The sequence below is a fragment of the Ascaphus truei genome, chromosome 3 (assembly GCF_040206685.1).
Source record: "Ascaphus truei isolate aAscTru1 chromosome 3, aAscTru1.hap1, whole genome shotgun sequence".
NCBI classification, from domain to species: domain Eukaryota; kingdom Metazoa; phylum Chordata; class Amphibia; order Anura; family Ascaphidae; genus Ascaphus; species Ascaphus truei.
The window spans coordinates 77079233-77102314 of NC_134485.1; positions in this window are offsets into that span (position 1 = coordinate 77079233).

A 23082-nucleotide genomic window follows, 5' to 3' on the forward strand; every position below is an offset into this window, starting at 1 on the left:
CCTATCGATCCACCAGGACCCAATGCAGATCTTGTAATACTGTTGGGATGTGATCTTTCTTTGTTTTGCCTGCTATAAGATGGGCAGTGGCGTTTTGCAGGACTTTCATATTATGTTTTTGGAGACCCATCAGCAGAGAATTTGCTAAATACACCCTGGAAAGGACCAAGGCCTGTGCTACTATCAGTAGATTGTTTTTTTTCGAGAGAAACGCTTTAATTTGTCCCAGCCGATGGATTCGGAAGTAACCGTTTTTCACAATAAATGCAATATGAGGCTGATCATTGAAGTTTTTGTCAATAGCTCCAAGGCTTTTCATCTCTTTCCTTGGGATAGCGGAGTTATTGATTTTTTAGATCATTGAAGGCGTTACTCATAGCATCTGTTTGGTCTTTAGGGCCGATGAGGAGCAGCTCAGACTTAGAGGCATTAAGTTGTGGATACCTTCCGCCTACTGATGGTACTGAATTTGTTTTCAACGAATAATGTCCCCAGGGGTTTCACATATGTATTGAATAGAACCGGTGAGATGGCAGATCCCTGAGGGACGGAAAAGAGACGTGTCTAATGTTAGGGGCGCACTAGGTTAGGGTAGACAATAGACAAACAAAATTGGGGGTCACAGCAAGAGACACAGTAAACCCCCTAGAACCTCTTGTGGTGCACTCTCCTAAATTGATAGTAGTCAAACTGACATGATGACAGTGCGACCAGTGTATAGGACTAAAAGTTCTTATGTCAGAACCTATAAACGAACCCCTTATAAACAGAATTGAGAAGTTAATGAATTAAAATACTTTATTATATACAGATGCAGCGGCCGTTATTCGAACACTTTGCGTGGTGTATTCCTTGGAATACCCAGGTCATGGCGCACAATTTCTTCCAATCGTACCGCCTTAAGATGCGTGTTGACTCTGGTTTTTATCGGGTTCAGAAAATTGCATTTTAGCACGGTCTGCAATACTGTCTGCAAGATTACTGCTAGTGGGCAATCGCGAGTTGTCTTAAAAATCTAATAGCAATTCAACCTTTCTTTTATTGCCGTACTTTTCTGCAAGTGTGTGTGTAACTGCAATATGAAGATTAATGTTACGAGCTCATACTGTTTAGTGTACATGGGAAATAAGTCCTTTCTGAGGCTCCTTAGCCATACACAGATTAAAAATATGAGTACACATAACAAAAGTATTTTGTACGGATTAAGTGTTGTATTTGTACTGGAGAATAAAGGGAAAAGGAGTAATACAAAAATACAACGTCGCTTCTTCTTCCGAATGTTAAACGGGTACAAGGTGCATTTAGATCCCAACCCATAATTCAAGTGGACTCTCACATACACCATCAGGGAAATATTTAGCTCTGAATTTGTGTTCAATATATGTACAGTGTCTTTGTCATTTGTGTGCCACTATACCCCATATATTTAATGATTATACAGATGCAGCGGCCGTTATTTGAACAAATCACGAGTCCGTTTTTGTGTGCTCTATTGTATTCACCACGGTATTCAAGCCGCCAGGCACCTGCGGTTTACCGCGCTTGATCTGTTTTAATTTAATGGTTTCGGATTTCTTTGGGTGCAATTCTTCGCGTATCTGCCAGGTGGCAGAAGTTAATTAATTGTAATGTGTACAGTTCTGTGCTACTGTGTCAATTTGCAGCTGTTTAAAAAACAGATAAAAACCAAGTCTACAGTACCACAGTGGTCCATTGTGATTCGACCTTGAAGACGTTATCAAATGTAGGCGCTTCATAATAAAAACTTATAAAACTCAAAGTTGTGTGCTTTTTCCTACATTCCTTCAGTATCCTTGCACAATTGCTGACTGGACTGGACACCATGTGTACACCGTACATGTATAAAAAACTTGACTGTTGTTATGTATTTTTAATATTTTCTGCAATTAATGCTGCAGCAGATAACATGGCGACTGTAGCAGAAATATATGAATATTTCATTTCGAACTATGATTTTTACAAATTTTCACCTGGCGTTCGTGGGTGGAAGCGTTTGATAAAAAAAACCTTAAGTAGCGATCAGTCTTTTTGTTGCATTGCCCCTCCTGCCGGAGATACAAGAGGATATTGGGGTGTGGTCCCAGATTTTTACAGTATGTTTGATCATGGCAACTTCAAAAGGAAAAGGTCGGGTTTAATCCATATAAGATTCGTCAATCCCAATCCAACAATGTAACAGCACCGGCACCAGCACCAGCTTATAATAACGGTCCAACCGTCAGTGAAAACCTGGTGAATGGCAATCCTTGCTACCTGTCCCTGCTGGAATACCTGCAAAATTTACAGCCTGAGCCTGATTTCACGTACAGGTACAAGCAAGCTTGCGTGTATCAAAAAGATTTCCAGCTTCATCAGCTGTCAATTACAGGTGTAGCAGGCCAGCTATCACCTGTCAACTATAATGCAGACTACGGGAGTGACAGTGGCTCATCTCCACCTGTTTGGCAAAGTTTATAATGAAGGTAAATATAATGTATAGTACAGTATTAAGTTTAAAGCTGCAGTTCAAGCTGCCGTTTATAAAAAAATATATTTAAAAAAAAATACATTACAGTATGTGCATCAATACAATATGGACACAGACAAGTGATTAGCTACAGTAAGCTGCAGATCAGTCTGTTCTCCTGTAATCAATCGCTTTTCTCAGGGTTTTTTAATTTAATTCAATTCTTGCACAATTATTGAAAATGTAGTCCTACAATATAATTGACTGAGCAGTTACTACAGTAAATACAATTGGTGGACAGCTAGGGAGAGGGCGAGGCTCAAGAGCCAGAGCCTATCAGAAGTTTGTTCTCATCGTACAGACGCACATGTACTGTAGGATATTGCTTGAACTGCTACTTTAATTCCCAATGACGCGACTTGATGCATGCGCAATACCGGAAATAATAGCATAATTGTTTTTCCCCAGGAAAATAAATTTTGATATCAAGCTGAAAAAGGCAAAAGGAGGGATTTCGATGGACCTCTAATATTGCTTTTTTAAAACATTGCATGCGCATTGTGAATCTGATTTAAAAATCCAATTAAGCAAAACATTTACAGTGACAGTGCAATTTTTATTGATTAGGATAGAATAATTGTGAGCTTTATATAAAACCTTATACAGTATGCTGCTATGTTGTCATATTCAATACTTTTTTACATTGTACTTTAATCATCATTACTGTTTGACATTGCATTTTGCAGTGTAATTACAATAGACTTGCATGTGTAATTAACTCTGCTAAGAAAACCCAAAAATAAAAGTGTATATCTTTAATTCTATATGTATTATTTATTCTTCAATACTTCAATACACATATGCCAGTCATCACATTTAGGCGTATGCGTGTGTGTCTAGTTGGAACCTTGGTGAAACGCATATGCGTGTCATCATATTTAGGCGCATGCATGTGTGTCTCATTGGAACCTTGGTGAAACGCATATGTGTGTCTTCACATTTAGGCGCATGCGTGTGTGTGAATTTCAAGTCTGAAAAAAAAAAGACATCCCTTTTTTTGTTTCTCGACATGGGCTTAACAATTTTTGCCATTCTTACAATCAATCACTTGCTTTTTAATTCTACAGTAATGTATGCTGTACTTTATGAGGTGGGTGGCATACTTTAATTTTTATTTGTGGGTGGGGGTGTTGAAATAATGCTCAGGAATTTAAAGAAGGAACAATTTTATTTGTACAGGATAATAAAGGAAAAATGAATAATACAAAAATATAATACAGTAGGTCGCCTCTTCTTCCAAATTTACAATCGTGTATTTATCTTCTTCGTAATGGCTGCATTGCATTCTATAGTTCTTTTGTCATTGAGAGAGGGGGGATTAGGGTAAATTACTGACTGTTACTACAGTATACACACAATACAATAATTTTGCACATGTCCCCCCCCCCTTCCTGTAGTGTTGCAGCTCTGAAAAGAAAAGAAAAAAATGTGTGCGTTAAAGTGCATTAAAGGCATTGACTATTTCACAATATTGGACTATAACTACTGTCAAACTATATACTGTACAGTATAACGGTATAACTACAGTATACTGTACAGTATACACTGTAACTCTATACTGTATACAGTATAACTATAACAAGTTATGGATTGGAGCACTGTGTCTTACCTGCCAGTATTGTGGGGAGGGGGGGATTTCCTGCACTTTATCTTCCCCCAGCTCCAGACATGCACATGCAAAACAGAAATAGAAATAAATGATTATACAGTACCAAGCATTAAAAACATTAAGCAATGAAACAATTTAAAACAATCAACAAGGTTTTTTTTTGTTAAAAACATTTTTCTATAAATTTTGAACTACAGTACAGTACACTACAATCAAACAGAAAAGTAATTCGAAACTTGGCTGGCCTTCCAGGGAACAGCCCTTGTATGCCTCAAAAGGCCATTGATGATGTCTCTCACGGGTCTCATAACATGAGTGTTAACATTAAAATAACGATGCACTTCTTCCAAAATTATATTCCTTAAATTTGCCGGCAGAGCTTTCTTGGTTTTATTCCCTTAATAATTTACATTGTGGGTCCACTCGCTATACAGCTCAAATCTGACGTGGTGTTTAAAGATGAACAGGGCATATTTCAGGGCTAGACCAGCACTTCCGATCTTGTATTTCTCCCGGACGTGCTGGGGCAGTTATCTAAAGATGATGTCTAGGAGCGTAACAATCTTGGGTGCTGGAGCGGGTGTGCTTTTGGCAGCGGGCAAGGGTAGGTGGTCTGGCTTTCCTCCTGTCATGGCGTTATCTGGGTTGTCATCTCTTGTCGTGACCTTACCGGGGTTGTCAACCCCTCCACCAGAAGGGCATGCATGTATTCTGCAGGTGGAGGGGTGAGCGTGGAGGGTCCCATTGTGTGCTTGGTGTTGGAGCCGTGAAGGTAGAATAAGGTGCCTCCATGGCACCCTCCTGCTCCTGCGTTAAATGCATTTCTTTTATTGACTGTTATATTCTCTATTTCTGTTTATTGTTTAGATTACAATGTTTTGATTTGTGATGGCTTAAAAAAAAAAAAAAAAAAGATTTTTTTTGCGTTTTTATTGAATTATGTATTTTGTTGGCTTCTGGTCTTAATTCATGTGTTGCCTAGTGGTTGTATTAATTAATTGTTGTGTTGATTACTGCTTTTATGATTAAATGTATTGTTTGGCTAGTGGTGTGATTTATTTAATTGATTGCCTAGTGGTTTTATTTCTTTAATTTATTGGCTAGTGGTTTTATTTAGGTAATTGATTGGTTGGCTAGTGCTTTTAATTTTTTATTTTGGGGGTTTAGGTGCTTGTGTTTTATTACTGTCTATTTTGGACATTCATGCTTTTGTTTTAGGGTGACCATTGACTGCTATAGTAGCTTATCATGCCCATATTATATGGGTATGATGTACTACTATGCCAATGCCATGCAATACTGTGCAATGGCCCTGCAGCATGCTGATGAGGACACTATTATTATTATTATTATTATGGCAGGGGTAAGTAGAATGGTTTTATTTACTTTATGCTGGCTGGCTAATGTTTTGTTTAATAATGGGCAAATGATCTATTATCCTTATCTGGATTATAGTTATTTAGCACATTACTTTACTGTATGTGTGTGTGGGGGGGGGGTGTATTTATTGAAATGGAGGCCATCTTTATTTTTTTTTACAACACGAATAGTACCGCAGGCCAGCGTGGACCCACGGGGATCACCTGAGGACCCCCAGGCACCCCTGGGGACCACCGGGGACCCCAGCCAGCCTCTGGTATTAATCCTGTGTATAAAAAATGATTTTATGTGGGGGCACAGGGGGTGGGTGGGTTGTGTAACAATTTGATTGACAGAATATATTTTTGCTTCATAGCCATATGACTATTACTGTTACAGTAATAAGTAATGAGATCATGTGACACCAGGGCCCATATTTGCTAAGCAGTGCTATTGAAGGGAAGGTGTAAGGCTGTAAGACTGAAAGGTGACTGAATAACAGTAATTAGTAAATATGTATGTGTGTATATCTTTATTTATATAGCGCCATTAATGTACATAGCGCTTCACAGCAGTAATACACGTGACACTTATAAAAAAAACAAATAATACAAATAACACATAAAGGGGAGAAGTGCTTCAGACATAAAAGAAACATTTCAGAAGAGGTGTCCCTGCTCCGAAGAGCTTACAATCTAATATGGGCCTGGATCTCTTTCCACAGATGCACTCCTTTTCTTGCATTCATATCACTCGCTCTACAAGATTCAAAGAGCTAGGGAAGAGCGCAGGACCTCTGCACCCGCCACACCCACCCAGAAAAATCTCACGCCCCCCAGTTCACGCACCGCTGCAGTAAGTGACAGTTTAGAGATAAATAGCAAAGACTTTGTGAAATAATACAATCTTCTTCAATCCTCTTCTTAATATACAATCTTCTGCAACCAATATCTTCTCCGGGCTGGTTCCTGTGCAGTTTCACCTGTAAAATAATTGTGAGAATGATATTTATTAATAATCGAGAAGAAATAGATGCATGAATTATACTGTGTGGAAGGTGTACTACTGATAAACTAGTGATTAAAGCGACACATTTCTACATTGTATCTTGTATTGAAACACGTGTGAAGTTCCTGGAATACAAGGGCCCAGATACTGCACTGTGTGCAATATACCATCTGCCGCATTCAGTAAACGAATTCTGAAACACTTTTGGAACAAATGTGATCCTAAAAGCATCAGGTTTAAGTTCAGTACAGTACAGATGTAGCAAGACTTACTGTCCTCAGTACCACAAAACACCAAGTCTAAATCCCCTGCATTTGCAATCTGTGGCTCCCCCGCAGCCCACTTATGGCGACTTAGTGTAACCCTCCCTACCCGGCTGAAAAGGGAATCAACAACATGTGTGTAATAGAGCATCTCAGGATGTATACTTTAGTCCAAAATGATGGTTCTTGCGGGCTGGGCATGTTTCCAGTTGTTAAAAGATGGGCGCCAGAAGTTTTGTAGTTTTTAACAAAAATAGACTTTATTAACATATCCAACACGTATAAATCTTCTTCTCATCCCTCGCCACTTGGTTTTAACACAGATTTTTCCTCATCCCCCTATTCTCTGGTGGCCATACTATTATTAACTGTTTCTATTCCTACCTTTAACATGTACAAGGCTGTTACAGTTTACTATACTGAAGGAAGGTAGACCCAGCCCTTTGTTGCTATCGCTGATGTTTTTACTCTCTATTAAATATGTTTATATCTGCACTCTTTATTACCTACCTCTATATTTGTACATCGCTATTAACTACATCTATAACTGTCTCTTTAATTACTATCTCTATGATCTGTTTCACCCTATTTCTGACCTTCTTACCAGGAGTGTATATAACTAGTTTGATATCCCCATTCCTGTCCTAGTTACCAGGGATACCTGTCTCTATGTATCTCTTTTCACTCCGGTCCTAGTTACCAGGGATGTCACTAACTATCTGTCTTTCCTACCTCCTGTCCTAGTTACCAGGGATGTCACTAACTATCTGTCTTTTCTACAGATGCAGCAGCCGTTATTTGAAAACTTCACACGTTGATATCTCGGAATACCCACGTCATGGCGCGTGATTTCTTCCAACCTTACCGCCGTTATGGAACACGTGCGCTCACCACGAACAAGTTCGGACCCCAGTACTGAGGAGGGAAAGTATGAAACTGCGCAACCACAGCAGCGGAGGAACGCCTGGAGGGTGGATAGTCAAGATAGCCGGGTCTGGATTGGAGAGAGTGGGTTAGTCGTAGTACTTGACAAGGTCGTAGGTAGGTGCCATGTGGGTAGTCAGAGTCCGTAATGCCGTGGTCTAGGGTTGGAGCCAGGAGGGTAGTTGAGAGTCTGTTAGCCGTGGTCAGGGATGGAGAAGAGTGGAAGGTCAGTGGCAAGCCGGGGTAAGTAATCCAGAAAATGGTCCAAAGACTAGCCGGGTCGGTACACAGGGAGACAAGCAGCCTATTTTGATCTGGTTCAATACTGATTGGCCGGCGAAGCCGGCCAATTCAGTTAAACATTAATTCTACTTGTTGCCAAGTAGAACAAAGAAAAACCAGTCAAACAAATATATAAGGGAATCAGCAAGTGCACTGTAAAAAGTGCACTTAAAAAAGAAGGGTTAACTCAGAAGACCCCATGATGGGGGATACCGAGCAGAGCACCCCGCCTAACGCCCACTGGGAGGCAAACTCCGAAACCGTCCCAGCGGACTCGGCGTACGTGAACTCTGCCCGAATACGGGAGTGCACCAGCGCCCGGAACACTGCCACGATGTTCGTTGGGACCCCCTTCTCCAAACGCTGCTTCCTGGTCTTGTAAATGGCTACCTTAGCCACTGCCAGGAGCAGGTTAACTAGGAGATCCCTAGGCTTATTGTCTCGGGACACTGGGCACCCAAAAATAAAATGATGAGGGGAAAAACCCAGCCAGAACTGCAGAAGAAGGCTCCTCAAGGTGGATAAGAGGGGCTGCAGTCTGGCGCAGCTCAGATAAATGTGGAATACGGACTCCCGCTCGCCACAGAAGGGACAGGCAGCGGGGGAGTCCGTGAAGTGTGCCAAATACTCTCCTGTGCTCAGTGCACCGTGGAGGACCCTCCAACTCAAATCCCCGGTGGGACGGGGAACCAAAGCTGAATAGAGCTCTCTCCACCGGGGTCTCTCGTCCTCGTTCCCAAAAAATACCCGCCTCCAGATGGTATCTGGGCGGGTGACAAGGGCGAGGTAGTGCACTATATGGAGCACCAAAGAATACAGGACTTTCCTCGGCATGCCGCGAAAACATGCCGGGGACATATCCCCCAACCTGCTGAGGTTTGGGGAGATAGGAACTCGAGGGGGTTGCCTTGGTTTGGGTTCTACGCAAAGATCCGGAGAGCTGAAGTTGATAGGTTGACAAGGCTCTCCGGTCTGCAAAACCCCCTCGATGAAGGTGCGTGAGTAGGGGTAGATGGCATCTTTAATCTCCTGGATCAAACGATGAGGGACGCGGGCAGTAAGCAGACCCATACGGGGCGCGAGCTCCTCTGCTCCTACCCAGTCTCGCCGCCCATAGTCCAGGAGATCTCCGACTCTGGTCACCTGCGCCAGGATTAGTCGGCGGCAAATAGAGGGTGAATCCAACATCCGAGCCCCCACTGCCGGATTATACAGCAGGGGCTCGGCGAGGAAATCAACCCCCACCGCCTGTTCCTTCCTGGTCGCGGAGACCAATTTCCAGGCCTTCAGTAAGTCCCGGTAGTATGCCGGCAGCACCGAGAGGTCTCTACCTAAACCCTCAGGCCTGATGATAAACAATTGCCGGTCATACCTCATATTGCGCAGCTGGCGAAAGAAACTGGTTGCCAGCTGGCACCACAGCGGAGACGGATCTGCGAATAGGTATCTCTGCAGGTACTGGAGGCGGAAAGTGTGTAACTGGGAGCGGACACACACCACTCCTCCAAAGGGAGACACGCAACTCCCGCAGAGACCCAATGCTTCCCCATCCAGAGGAAATCCATCAACCTCCTCTGGATCTTGTTGATAAATTCGGGGGTTGGACCCATGGCTATCAGCCGGTGCCAAAGCTGACTGGCCACCAGCTGATTAATCACCAGGGTCCTTCCCCTAAGGGAAAGCATTCTCGACAGATACACCCATGACCCCAGACGAGCAATGACCCGTTCTTCAAGATCACTGAAGTTTTCTGGGGCCGGGTCCTCCGCAGCAGACAGGTAGACTCCCAGATACTTGAGAGTATCGCTCTCCCACGAGACATTCCGAAACGTGGGGGGCAAAGAGTCCACCTGTAAGGGACCCACCAATATGCCGGAGCACTTGGACCAGTTGATCCGAGCAGAAGAGGCCGCGATGTAGACCTCTTGGCACGCTTGTGCCCGCTCTAGATCATCTAGGTCCTGGGCCACGAGGAGCACGTCATCGGCATAAGCCGACAGGACTACTCGCATGTCGGGTTCCCGCAGCACCAGCCCAGTGAGCCTCCTCCTCAGTAGGCAGAGGAAGGGCTCAATGGCCAGCGCGTACAGTTGCCCAGACAGGGGGCACCCTTGACGTACTCCCCGACCAAACACAAAAGGTGCCGTCAGGGACCAGTTGATCTTCACCAGACACTCTGCAGAGGCGTACAGCAACAGGAGAAAGCAGGACACAGGAACAAGGCAGGCACAGGGAAGGGGGAACACAAGGTCACCTATAACTATGCTCAGCCAAAGTGTGACTGCACTAGCTGAGCATATATAGCGGAAGGGAACCAATGGGACAAAGGGGAGGAGCAGAGGTGTGCACAACGGAGGCCGGGATAGGCTGTGAACGGTGCAGGAGACAGGTGAGGGTGATCAGAGTTGACGCGTAGCTTGGGAGCGGTGCACGTGCATCATGTGTGCGCGTCACAGGCGGAGGGGCGGAGCCAAGCTCTGTGGAATTCCTGAAAGCCCTCCGTGGGCGCGCGCGCGCTCTGTAAGGTGCGCGGGAGGTTGCACAGCAGGGGGCAAAGAGGATGCACGCTGCAGGGGACGTGCCCTGAGAATCCTTGCAGGAAGAGGCTGTGCAGTGGACGGTAAGGAGGGAACACACCATGGAGGACGCGTTCCCCGATTCCTTACACTTTAGACGCGAGTGCAGAAAATTACATTTTAGTGTTCTGTTTTTTAAACACCTGAAATTGACACAGTAGCACAGTACTGTACACATTACAATTCATTCATTTCATTGCACACAAAGAAATAGTATCCATGAAATTCAAACACAGCAACCGCGATAAACACGTGTGCCTGGGGCGATTCGCCGTGTTAATCCCGCGTGGAGTACAGCAGTGAACACGAAAACGGCTCCGTGACTTGTTAGAATAACGGCCAATGCATCTGTACCTCCTGTCCTAGTTACCAGGGATATCTCTGTTTCTATATGTCTCTACTATGTACCTAACTGTTGAATCTTTATCCTATACAGACATCCTTGTTCAAGAGATCCTGATTTTTACCTCTTTTAATAACTGGAATAATGGGGTCCTGTATACCTAGAGCACCTACTGTATCTGTCACTATGAACCAATGGTTTCTATCATTACCCTTATCTTATCTAACCATATCTATTTAACTATACCTATTTAACTATACCTATTTAACTATATACAGTGAGCCCTCTCCCCAGTTCCTTCTCCAGAGGTCTGATCTTACAGTTCTTAACTCCCCTTACAAATCCCTCAAAAGGGGTGTGGCTCCCACCTACTCAGTGATGGGTCTATCCTTGTTCCTAACTCTGCCTAGTAACCCCAATCAGAGGGGAGGGCGGGTTACACTAGTAACATAGATGGAGATATTCAGTGCACCACCAGTTGGCCGAACGTACTGAATTGAAATAACATAATTCTAATTATGCTGGCTGTCCGTAGATCAAGCTGCATTCCTTGGCTCATCTGCTAACACGGCGCGGACACAGTGTCATCTCGCACCTGCTCGTGGTCACGGGAAGTATAAGTCTTGCAACATTTGTAGATAGCAAATTTTAGTTTCTTCACTGAAATGTGGGGTAATTCAATTGACTCTTTTCTACAAGTGAATAATGTCCCTTCAACAAGCAACAATTTTATACATATACCTTCACCGGGAAAAGGCTATGTGTATAGCCTTGCCACTCTGTTTACTCCACAATGATTTAACAGTCCTTCATTGCCTCTGCGCCATCTAACCAGGTAAAAAATAGGTGCAGGAACATGGACCCAATCAATTCTTTACCAGGGAGTGTTTGCTACTTTTCGGATGCTGTTGAGCAGGATGGGCCATGAGGAATATAGATGTCTGAGTATAACACGTTGTAGGACTTCTCCCCTCTTGTCTTCCTCTCCTGCTTTTGCTTATGGTTCATTGTGTTGTGTGTGTCTGTGCGTGGGAGAGAGAGAGACAGCGAGACTGTCTGACTATATTTTTGGGTCTGTGTGAGTAATATCTTGGCACGTACACCGTAAAAATCTGCACACAGTAAAACAAATGGGATTTTCTTATCTTTCTGTGATTTCAGATTTGAGGGCCTGGTTCTCTCTCACATAATTTCAGTTATATGTATGTAGGTATGTATACAGCTGCGCTTTAAAAAAATACACAATACAATACAGGCAACTATAATACAATAAGTGCAACAAACATAGTATCAAACAGTAAGAGGCAATCCTTGCCAAACTATGTGGTATGCCAGGAACACCAGGTGAAAGAATAAGTGCAGTATATGCCAGTGCTTGACCACAATAGTTGGTAAGTACGACTGTGTGTATGGGGCAGTAGTCATGAATCCAGGCTATTGAAATTCTTGACTTAGAAGGTGTGTTCTTAGGTTTATCGTATAGTTGGAGAGAGAAGGTGCTCAACATATGCCGATGTGAGGGAATTCCAAAGGTAAGGGGTAGTGAGGAAAAAGGTTTAAGACAATAGAGCAAGTTAGGTGGAAATGAGACAGTAATGAACAGAGTGTAGGAGACGAGAAGAGGCCTAGCAAAAGACAGTGAGATCCTTGAAGCTTTGAAGGAGAGCTTTGTAGGTGATCCTGAACTTCATGGGAAGCCATAAGAGCGATTTAGGGAGGAGATGAGCAGACACTCTTCTGTGAGAAACCAATTTGATTCTAGCTGCAGATTTTTTGAAACATTGCTTAGGAAAACGTTTGGAGGCAGGGAGGCCTGTTAGTTGTAGGTTTCAATAATCTAAGTGAGTTAAGATAAGGTCATGTATTAATGTTTTAGAAGCAGAGTGACAAATTAAATGGTAGATCTCTCAATGTTAGGGAGGAAGAAGTGACACATTTTAACCAGAACATGAATATGACTGGAGAAGGGAGGATTCAAATGTCACTCAAGCAATGTAGGTTGGTGACAGGTTAGAGGGTGGTTTCCTTTACTGTGATGGAAAAGAGGATGTTGGGAAAGGTTTATGAGGAAGTAAGAGGAGCTCTATTTTTTATATATTACGTTTAATGCAGTGGAGCACCATCCAGGAGGATATTGCATTAGAACAGTCCAAGACTTGAGACTGGATTGTAGGTGGGAGGATAGGAGTGGGTACTGTAGATATATTGCATAACTTCTGCATAGAAGTGATGCCAGCATCCAAAGGAATTGATGAGGTCACCAAGTGATAGTGTGTAATAAAAGAAAAGGAGAGGTCTAAGAATAGAGCCCTGAGGTACACCACCTGATAGATCAACAGGGGGTGAAGACCGGTTAACAAAAGAGACAGAAAAGGACATGGGCGGTGGCGCAGATAGGGACTGGGGGGCGGGGGGGCAGAGAGTACACGGGGAGGCAGAGAGTGACATAGGTTTTGTCATAGAGAGTAAATTTGGGGTGCAGAGAGAGTGACATGGGGGTCAGAAAGGGTCATGGGGGCAGGCCTGCCAACAGCTTTCACTGGGTTCTTGAGTGAGCAGTGGATGTGTGGGAGGCTTTATGAGCAAGGGGGACCTTTTTGCAGAGTGTGAGGTGTACTGCGTGTGAAAAAGTAAGTTCTGCAGGCACATGTCCTAAAGGTCATAAAACACAAAATACCAGTGCTCCTTGAAGTAGGCAAAGTCCTACAAATCCCAAGAAGTCATGAAGAAGTATAAGCAGAGCAGGCACACGGATTTAGCATGAAGAATATGTTAATCCAGCCAAGGAAACCAACGCTTTGACTGCCAGTCTTTATCAAAGTGAGGGCTGTACAATATCAGATAAAGTACAACATACAGTATATCCAAGCAAAACCCTACCTCACCTCACTGCAGCTGTCCCACGGCGCCAAACTCAGACTCCCATGACATCACGGCGCCGGAGACAACCCGCACATGCGCATGGTGCGCCGTGTAAGTGTCAGCATTAGAGCAGAGAGCTCCAGGAAGAGAAGAGCATCACAACTCTCCATGGCAACATGCAGAGGCGAGGAACAGATCCCACAGTGTTAAAAGGACAGTAAAAAAAGCATCATAAGCCACAAGTGTCATGGGAGTGAGTTTGGCGCCGTGGGACAGCTGCAGTGAGGTGAGGTAGGTTTGTGAGATCAACCCAAGTAGTCAGGTATAAATCCTGGCAATATTGTATTGTATTGTATGTCTTTATTTATATAGCGCCATTAATGTACATAGCGCTTCACAGTAGTAATACACGGGGTAATCAAATAAATAACAGATAATATAAATAACAGGTCACGGGAATAAGTGCTACAGACATACTGATGCAGCGGCCGTTATTCGAACACTTCACGCGTCATGTACATCGGAATCCCGATTTGAAACCGCGGGATGAATTCCAGCCTCCCCGCACTAAGATATGAGCGCGGCGAGAGCAGAAAAACGAATTTTAGTGTTCTGGCTATTAAAAACATGAAATTGACACAGTAGCACAGTAGCACAGTACTGTACACATTACAATTCATCCATTTTATTGCAAACGAAGAAACAGAATCCATGAAATTCAAACAAAACATCCGTGATAAGCGGGGAACAGCAGAAAACTCAAAATCGGCGCCTGAGATGTGTTTGAATAACGGCCGCTGCATCAGTAAAAGTAACATTAAGGAAGAGGAGTCCCTGCTCCAAGGATCTTACAATCTAATTGGTAGGTAGGGAGAACGTACAGAGACAGGAGGAGGGAGTTCTGGTAAGTGCATCTGCAGGGGGCCAAGCTTTATGTATCATGTGTATAGTATTAGCCACGGTGCTACCGATACGCTTCTTTAAGCAAGTGTGTCTTAAGGTGGGTCTTAAAGGTGGATAGAGAGGGTGATAGTCGGGTAATTAGGGGAAGGGCATTCCAGAGGTGCGGGGCAGTGTAAGGAATCAGTTTCTGGTTTTGGCTGGAGCTCACTTTTGCAGAGTTGGTGTGCTCTCAGACACACCTCCCCTTGGATTTGCAAGCAACTTTCACCTGTGCTTGCAATCACTGCAGCTCTGTCTCTCTGCTCTGGCATTAGAGAAATTCCCAAACACCCCTGTCTTGGGATTGGCTATCTGCCCTTCTTATACTGACCTCTCCCGTTGAATCATGCTGAGCATAACCCTAGTTTAACTAGGATGTAGGTTTAACGCGGGAGAGGGCTTTAGATACAAAGGGGGTAGAAAGAAGACATACTTGAGAAGAACGCAAGAGTCATGATGGTGCATAACGAGAAATTAGGGCTGAGATTTAAGGACGGGCAGAAGAGTGTAAAGCTTTAAAAGTCAGGTGGAGAATTGAGTGTGAGATGCGGGATTTGATCGGAAGCCAGGAGAGGGATTTCAGGAGGGGAGACGTGGAGACAGATTTAGGAAAGAGCAGAGTGATTCTGGCAGCAGCGTTAAGGTGAGATTGTAAGGGACACAGGTGAGAGGCAGGAAGGCCGGACAGCAGGAGGTTACAGTAATCAAGACGGGAGAGAATGAGGGCCTCAGTCAGAGTTTTTGCAGTTGAGGGACTCCATATATTCATTATAAAAAATAACTCGATATATTAACAAATACTAGGTGATACACAAAAGTGAACAATAAATGACCATATAGAGCTAGACAAACGACACTACACAAAAATAACATCATAAACAACAAACAACACAAAACACTATAAACACAAAACATAAAACAACAATTAGACAACAGAAATAGATCATTACAAAGCTTGCAACCAAATATCCATTCAACCAAGATCCATAATTAAAAACAGGTAGAACAGTAGAAAACAGGTACCACAGAGGTGAGGAGGCGCAGGTCCATTACTGAAAAGAGAAATTTTCTCCTGTCAAGGAAACATTTTAGATTGTGTTTTCATTAAGTCCACCACCATTACTGGTATGTAATCCAGTAAGCTACCCTTCTAAGCAGGGCCGTGTCCCTATAAAGGCCACCCCACATAGGTGGAACTACCTCTATACCAATGACCCTCAAAGCTGCAATGGGATGCCTAAAATTGACACAGTGCTGTATTAAAATCATAGGCTCAATACCTTTTTTAATCACACTTTTGTATTCAATATAACATTGTTTAAGCATCCTCGTCGTCTTGCCAACATAAAAAAAAAACAAAAGGACATTTAATAATGTACACAACATTTTTTGCTATGTACATTAATGGCGCTATATAAATAAAGACATACAATACAATACAATTTGTGGATCTACATGTAATTCTATTTTTAATCCTGATATCTTTAGCTGTATGTGGATGGCAGAATATATCCCCAGTGCAGAGACAATTTCCAATTGAACAGCTACAACAATAAATGTTACCTGGTTTACCGGAGATCAAAAATTGTGTAGTGGAATAAAAAATTTTGTCATTTGATTTTATCAGAGTATCCGACAAATTTCTACCCCGTCAAAATGCCAGTATTGGTGGCACTTGGCACACCTGGAACAAAATCTGATAATGCTGTAATAAATGCCAGTGTTTGTTCATTGTGGTTCTCAAAGAAACCACTTGCTCTTGTATGTGTTGTAGGAAACACCAGATTCTAGAAACCGCACCTTTTGTGAAAAGGAGAGTGCCTTAATCAAAGCATCAGAATGATGGCTATCCGCCCTCAGAATAGAATTCGTATCTGTGGGCTTTCTATAGATGTTTACCCTAGATGTTTGGCTAATCAGAACGTCCAAAAGAGCCAACTGTGCAGTACTCCAGGTGTTGGTCATCCATACAGGAGTATCCAGACTGTTGAGGTAACTGAAAAATAATTCCTCCTCCATACCCTTCCATAACAGGAAGATATCATAAATATAGTGAAAATAACATAGCATGTGTGCAAAATATGGTGATTTGAAAATAAATGATTTCTCAAAATGTGCCATATATAGGTTGGCACAAACTGGGGCCACATTACTGCCAATAGCCATACCCTTTATCTGCAAATAATGTAGATTTTCAATTTTAAAATAATTTTCTACAAAATAAACATGATGTTTTCTACTCCGGGGGGGGGGGGGGGGTGGGATTTAGAGCATACACACATACACATATACACACACATACACATATACACACACATACACATATACACACATACACATATACACACACATACACATATACACACACACACATATACACACACACATACACATACACATACATATACACACACATACACACACACATACACACACATACACACACACATACATACACATTGCATCGGCACATTGTGGAGCGGTTAGACAGATTGTTGGGGGGGGGGGCTGGGATTGACCCGGCGGTCTTGGTACACGTTGGCACCAATGACAAAGTTAGAGAAAGATGGAGGGTCCTAAAAAATGATTACAGGGATCTAGGCCAAAAGCTTAAGGCAAGGACCTCCAAGGTAGTATTTTCTGAAATACTACCAGTGCCATGCGCTACCGCAGGGAGACAGTCAGAGATCAGGGAGGTTAATGCATGGCTAAGAAAGTGGTGCAGGAAGGAGGGGTTTGGGTTTTTAGAGCACTGGGACTCCTTTTCTGAGAGGTGCCATCTATATTCTAGGGACGGATTGCACCTCAATGAAGAGGGATCTTCTGTGCTAGGGGTCAGAATGCTAAAAAGGTTGGAAGAGATTTTAAACTAGGATGGAGGGGGGAGGGGAATGAAACAGATAATGAACTAAATGGAATAGAGGAGGATACAAGGTGGTATGGAGGTAGAATGGGGGCAAGTGCGAGTTTGATAAGCAGTGGGACACCCATAGTACTGTAAATACAGATAATACTAGAAAACTTCTAAAGACTAAACCAAGTGGGCGCAGAAAGGAAGGAGCAGATAAGATAATAGTACAGTGCAAAAGGTGCAACAATACTAATAACTAATAAATAGTGCTTGAATAAGTGTATTTGTATATATAATTAAAAATGGAAAACCGGTAAACTTTGCAGCTTAACCCAGAAGGGGAAAGTCCAATTTCTCCTTATGTTGATTGTAGATAGAAGGCTTGTGGGAAGCGCAGGTGTCACCGTATGTGGATAAAAAAAAAAATATATATATATAGTGTAATATGTTCATCAAAAAAACAACTGAAAAAACAGCAAAATGGGGACTCACAATATTCCAAAATAATACCAGCAATATGTGTATGGAAGACTTGCTAGATGGGAGGTGCCTTCCTCTCTCTCTTTTTTAAAAATATCCATGCCGTAATAAAGTTTTTTCTATAGCACAGTCCAGCCTCTGTCCATTTGCTGCGCGGCTGTGCCTGCTGTCCTTCCTCCTCGGTGAGGTTACTTTGCCTGCAATTTGTCTATAACAGCTTGGAGCACGCCGAAGACCGGACGAACTCTGAAGATTTCAGTGAGTAAATTGATTTTCATTTATCAACTTGTTGTGGAGTTTCCCCAGGTGTTGTGGCTCATATAGTTGCGAGACTAAAAAAAAGGGGGTTTGCGTGGGTCCCAGGACTTCCCCCAGACATCCCTAGACAGTCACCGCCAGACCACATCCCAACTAGGGGTTTATGATATTACACAGCTCCTCCATACTCTGCTCCTCCGGACACAGCAGCATACTTATCATTGAAGTGGTTTCAAGCCCTGCAGCACTGGTTAATTGAGGGGTTAATGTTCCTCAATGTTCTCCTGATTTATGAAGGATAGATCTTGCCAAACTAAGCTTATTTGTTTCTTTGATGAGGTAAGTTGGAATTTAGACCAGGGTAATGCAGTTGATGTGGTCTACTTACATTTTGCAAAGGCTTTTGATACGGTTTCACACAAGAGGTTGGTGTACAAAATAAAGAAAATTGGACTCAGTAATAATATATGCACCTGGATTGAAAACTGGTATGAGGGTTGTCATAAATGGAACTTTTTCAGGTTGGGCTAAAGTGGTGAGTGGAGTACCTGAGGGATCGGTACTGGGGCCCCTGCTTTTTAACTTGTTTATTAATGACCGTGAGGTTGGGATCGGGATCGAGAGCAATGTCTCCATCTTTGCTGATGATACTAAATTGTGTAAGGTAATAGAAACAGAGCAGGATGTCATTTCTCTTCAGAAGGACTTGGAGAGACTGGAAACGTGGGCAGGTAAATGGCAATGAGGTTTAATACAGATAAATGTAAGGTTATGCATTTGGGATGCAAGAATAAAAAGGTGACTTACAAATTAAATGGAGATATATTGGGGGAATCCTTGATGGAGAAGGATTTAGGAGTGCTTGTAGACTGCAGGCTTCGCAATAGTGCCCAATGTCATGCAGTAGCTGCAAAGGCAAACAAGATCTTATCTTGCATCAAACGGGCAATGGATGGAAGGGAAGTAAACATAATTATGCCCCTTTACAAAGCATTAGTAAGACCACACCTTGAGTATGGAGTACAATTTTGGGCACCAATCTTAAGAAAATACATTATGGAACTAGAGAGAGTGCAGAGAAAAGCCATCAAATTAATAAAGGGGATGGACAATCTAACTTATGAGGAGAGGCTAGCTAAATTAGATTTATTTACATTAGATTACAAGAGGCGTCTAAGAGGGGAGATGATAACCATAAACAAATATATTCGGGGACAATAGTAGGAGCTTTCAAAAGAACTATTCATCCCACGGGCAGTACAAAGGACTCAGGGCCATCCCTTAAGGTTGGAGGAAAGGAAATTTCACCAACAACAAAGGAAAGGGTTCTTTACAGTAAGGGCAGTTAAAATGTGGAATTCATTACCCATTGAGACAGTGATGGCAGATACAATAGATTTGTTCAAAAAAAGGTTGGACATCTTTTTAGATGGGAAAGGTATACAGGGATATACCAAATAAGTATACATGGGAAGGATGTTGATCCAGGGATTAACCCGACTGCCAATTCTTGGAGTCAGGAAGGAATTAATTTTTCCCCTTAATGGTTTTTTTTGTTTGCCTTCCTCTGGATCAATAAGTAAGTATAGATATAGGATAAAGTATCTATTGTCTAAATTTAGCATAGGTTGAACTTGATGGACCTACGTCTTTTTTCAACCTCATCTACTATGTAACGATGTAACTATGTATCACCTAGTATCTGTTAATATATTGGTTTCTTTTTTATAATGAATACATGGAGTGCTTAGAGGTAATATTGCCAGGTTTATACCTGACTACTGTGGGTTGATCATAGTCACACTTGTGGCTTATGATGCTTTCTGCTGTCCTTTTTTCACTGTGAGGGTTGTTCCCTGCCTCTCTGCATGGTTGCCATGGAGAGTTACAATGCTCTTCCCTTCCTGGAGCATCGCGTCTCCATGGTTATCAGGGGGCTGTACTCAGGCGCTCTGCACCGATGCTGGCACTTAGGCGGCGCATCGTGTGTATCCGTGGGGTGTTGCCGTGACCTCACGGAAATGACATATTTGATATTTCTTTGGTGGTGGCAGCAGATAATGGATAGATTGCAACAGATTACGGGTACATATTAACTCATTTGAACTACCTTTGAATGAGAAAGGTGAGTTGGCAATGTTTAGCCATGTGTACTGTATTAACCCTGGTTGCATCTATAAGTCACGTGGTCACAATTGTGCGGTTCCTGACAGATAGTATATTGGTATGGATTGAGGGGAGATATTATTAATTTGAGGGACCTTTTGCGGAAGGTGAAAAGTGGGTCAGCTAGATAGTTGTGTATTAACCGTTGTCCCATATATATTGATCATGTGCTCACAGGTGTACCGTACGTGACATACAGAAAGACCGCAAAAGACATCCCAGCACTCAATAGAAAATGGCTTTGAATCACAGCAGTATAGGTAAACAAAGTAATGACAATGGTGCATCCTGGGATACAAAATGAATACCTAACAACACTATTTCTCAAGAAAAAAAAAAAAGAATATCCTTTTAGTGGAATACTAAAAAAGCATTTATGACATAAAAAAAATAAAGATTAAAGCAACATCTATCCCTCATTACAAACTGAAACAAGAATAATACATACAAATATTCGACTATTGAACAATAATAAAAACACATGTTATACAGTAAAGTAATGGCCAAAGTAATTGTGTAGAGCCCATGAAGATCAGAAATGTTCCTCACTGCTCTGGAGTAACCCAGGTACCACAATATACATTTTACACATATATAATACACTGTCAAAAAAACATAACTGAAGGCACCTACAAGCAGTAGTGTTGTCATGTACAGAAATAAACTTGTTAGTCAGAAATAGTGCCCTTAGCAAGGAAGGAAAGAGAGGTAGAAAGGCTTGGGTGAGATCAGGTTTGTATCTGTTAAATTCCTGGATTAGGAAAGATATCACAGCAGCAATGAGTAAGGAGAGAGAAAGGAGTGGGAAGAGGAGTTGTGGGAGTGTTTTGAGTTAGTTTCGTTATCTGTTCAGCGTATACAATAGCATCTCTGTAATGGTAGACCAAAGCATTGTTTAAATCTTTGGCGTGTACTGTAAATGTAGGCCACCCAACCAACGGGGTATTAAACTGTGTAGTTTCAATTGGGGCACTATCGCATTCATTTCACTTGAAGTTTCCATGTGATAGTGATCCAATCAGCACTAATGCAGTTTAATGAATACCAACCCCCCTCCCCAGCCCCCAAAATAATCTAATACATGTTCATAGCCTACCTACTCCACTCCTGCTCCTAATCTTCTAACAATTTCTATTATACGAATGCATTTCCAAGGTCCCTATTTAATATGCTGTGGGGCCATCTTCCCATTGTGCCAGAAGATTTCCATTCTATTCATTTAAATGGAGCTTAAATCTTCCTGGGCAAAGGAAATATGGCTTCATGGCATATTGCATACTGTAGGGGGCAATATATAATTTTTTATTTTTTTTAATTTGATCTCATAATACCTGTACTGTCACCCATCCAACTAATTACGCCAGAGATGTGTAATACCTGTTCCATCCTGCCACATGGGAGGGTTTATCACGTTGATTCATTGCTATTTTGCATTGCTAAAAAAAGCATTCGAGGAAGAAAGACGGATACTGGGAGGGAAGACTTGGAGCACACCTGTGTAAACAGCTAATTTTCTATAAAGAATCACCGCTGATTCATGAAGGATTTCCCTGGGGGAAACTTACACATTTCAGGGCAGTATGTTTTTGTTGTTATGTAAAAGTTATTAATGCTGTGTAATGTCATGAAGCACCCAACGAATTACACATCGACAGCATCTCTTTTTTCTCAGTATTTCAGTTATAAATCCAGAGCAGAAGAGGAAGAAGGTTTTACAATATGCAGTCAATATAACCAAGGATTACAGATTTTAAATTGGGAAGAATTGTAATAATACATATATTATTATTAATAATAATAATAATAATAATATATAAGCACATACTCTATGTACTGTATATTGGAAACAAAAATTACATACTGTACAGTTTTTTTTTTTTTAAGTAATTCAAGTTAACATTGTGGAGAACTGTTTACACAGTTCCAGTTTTTGGTACAGTACTTACTTATTTTAATACATTTTTGTGACACTGTATTGTAGAGATGTGTGAAGCTGCTGAGTTCACTTTCCCACTAGTTCAAGCAAATTTTATACGGAGTTAAACAAATGCACGTACTTTCATACATACATGCACATACGTGCATACATACATGCACTTTTGGCGCCAAAAGCTCTAGTAATATGGTCCAAACTATTCAAAATTTGCTACTTCATGATACAATAGCAGCCCCCCTACTTTTCAAAATATATGTTTTGAAGTTTGATCAAATTTTAAAAGAGAGAGTTGATTTGGAAGTTCAACTCAAATTTAGGAATTAACTTTTGAATCTGAGAAAAATTTGAGCAACAAACCCAAGAAAGTCTCATCCTCAGGTTCTGGGGTAGGGGATGTCTATTTTTTGTTAAGAACCTGGGTGAACTTACAGTATTTGAAAAATTTTCCTACAGTTTTTTTCTCTTAAGTGAAACTTCTTTGCTGTAACCTAGTACATTTTGATAGGACAAAACTCCTTCATGGAGACGAAAATGTGAAACAGAAGTGACGCTGGCTTTTCTCACATCCGCTCGCGCATGCGCAGAAGCGGCCAGCGCCGTAAAACAGGAATGAATACTGCAGCTCTATTTATATATTAAATAAAAACAATTACAATGTATAACCAATTAAATAAATATGAAAATATGTTAGAAAAT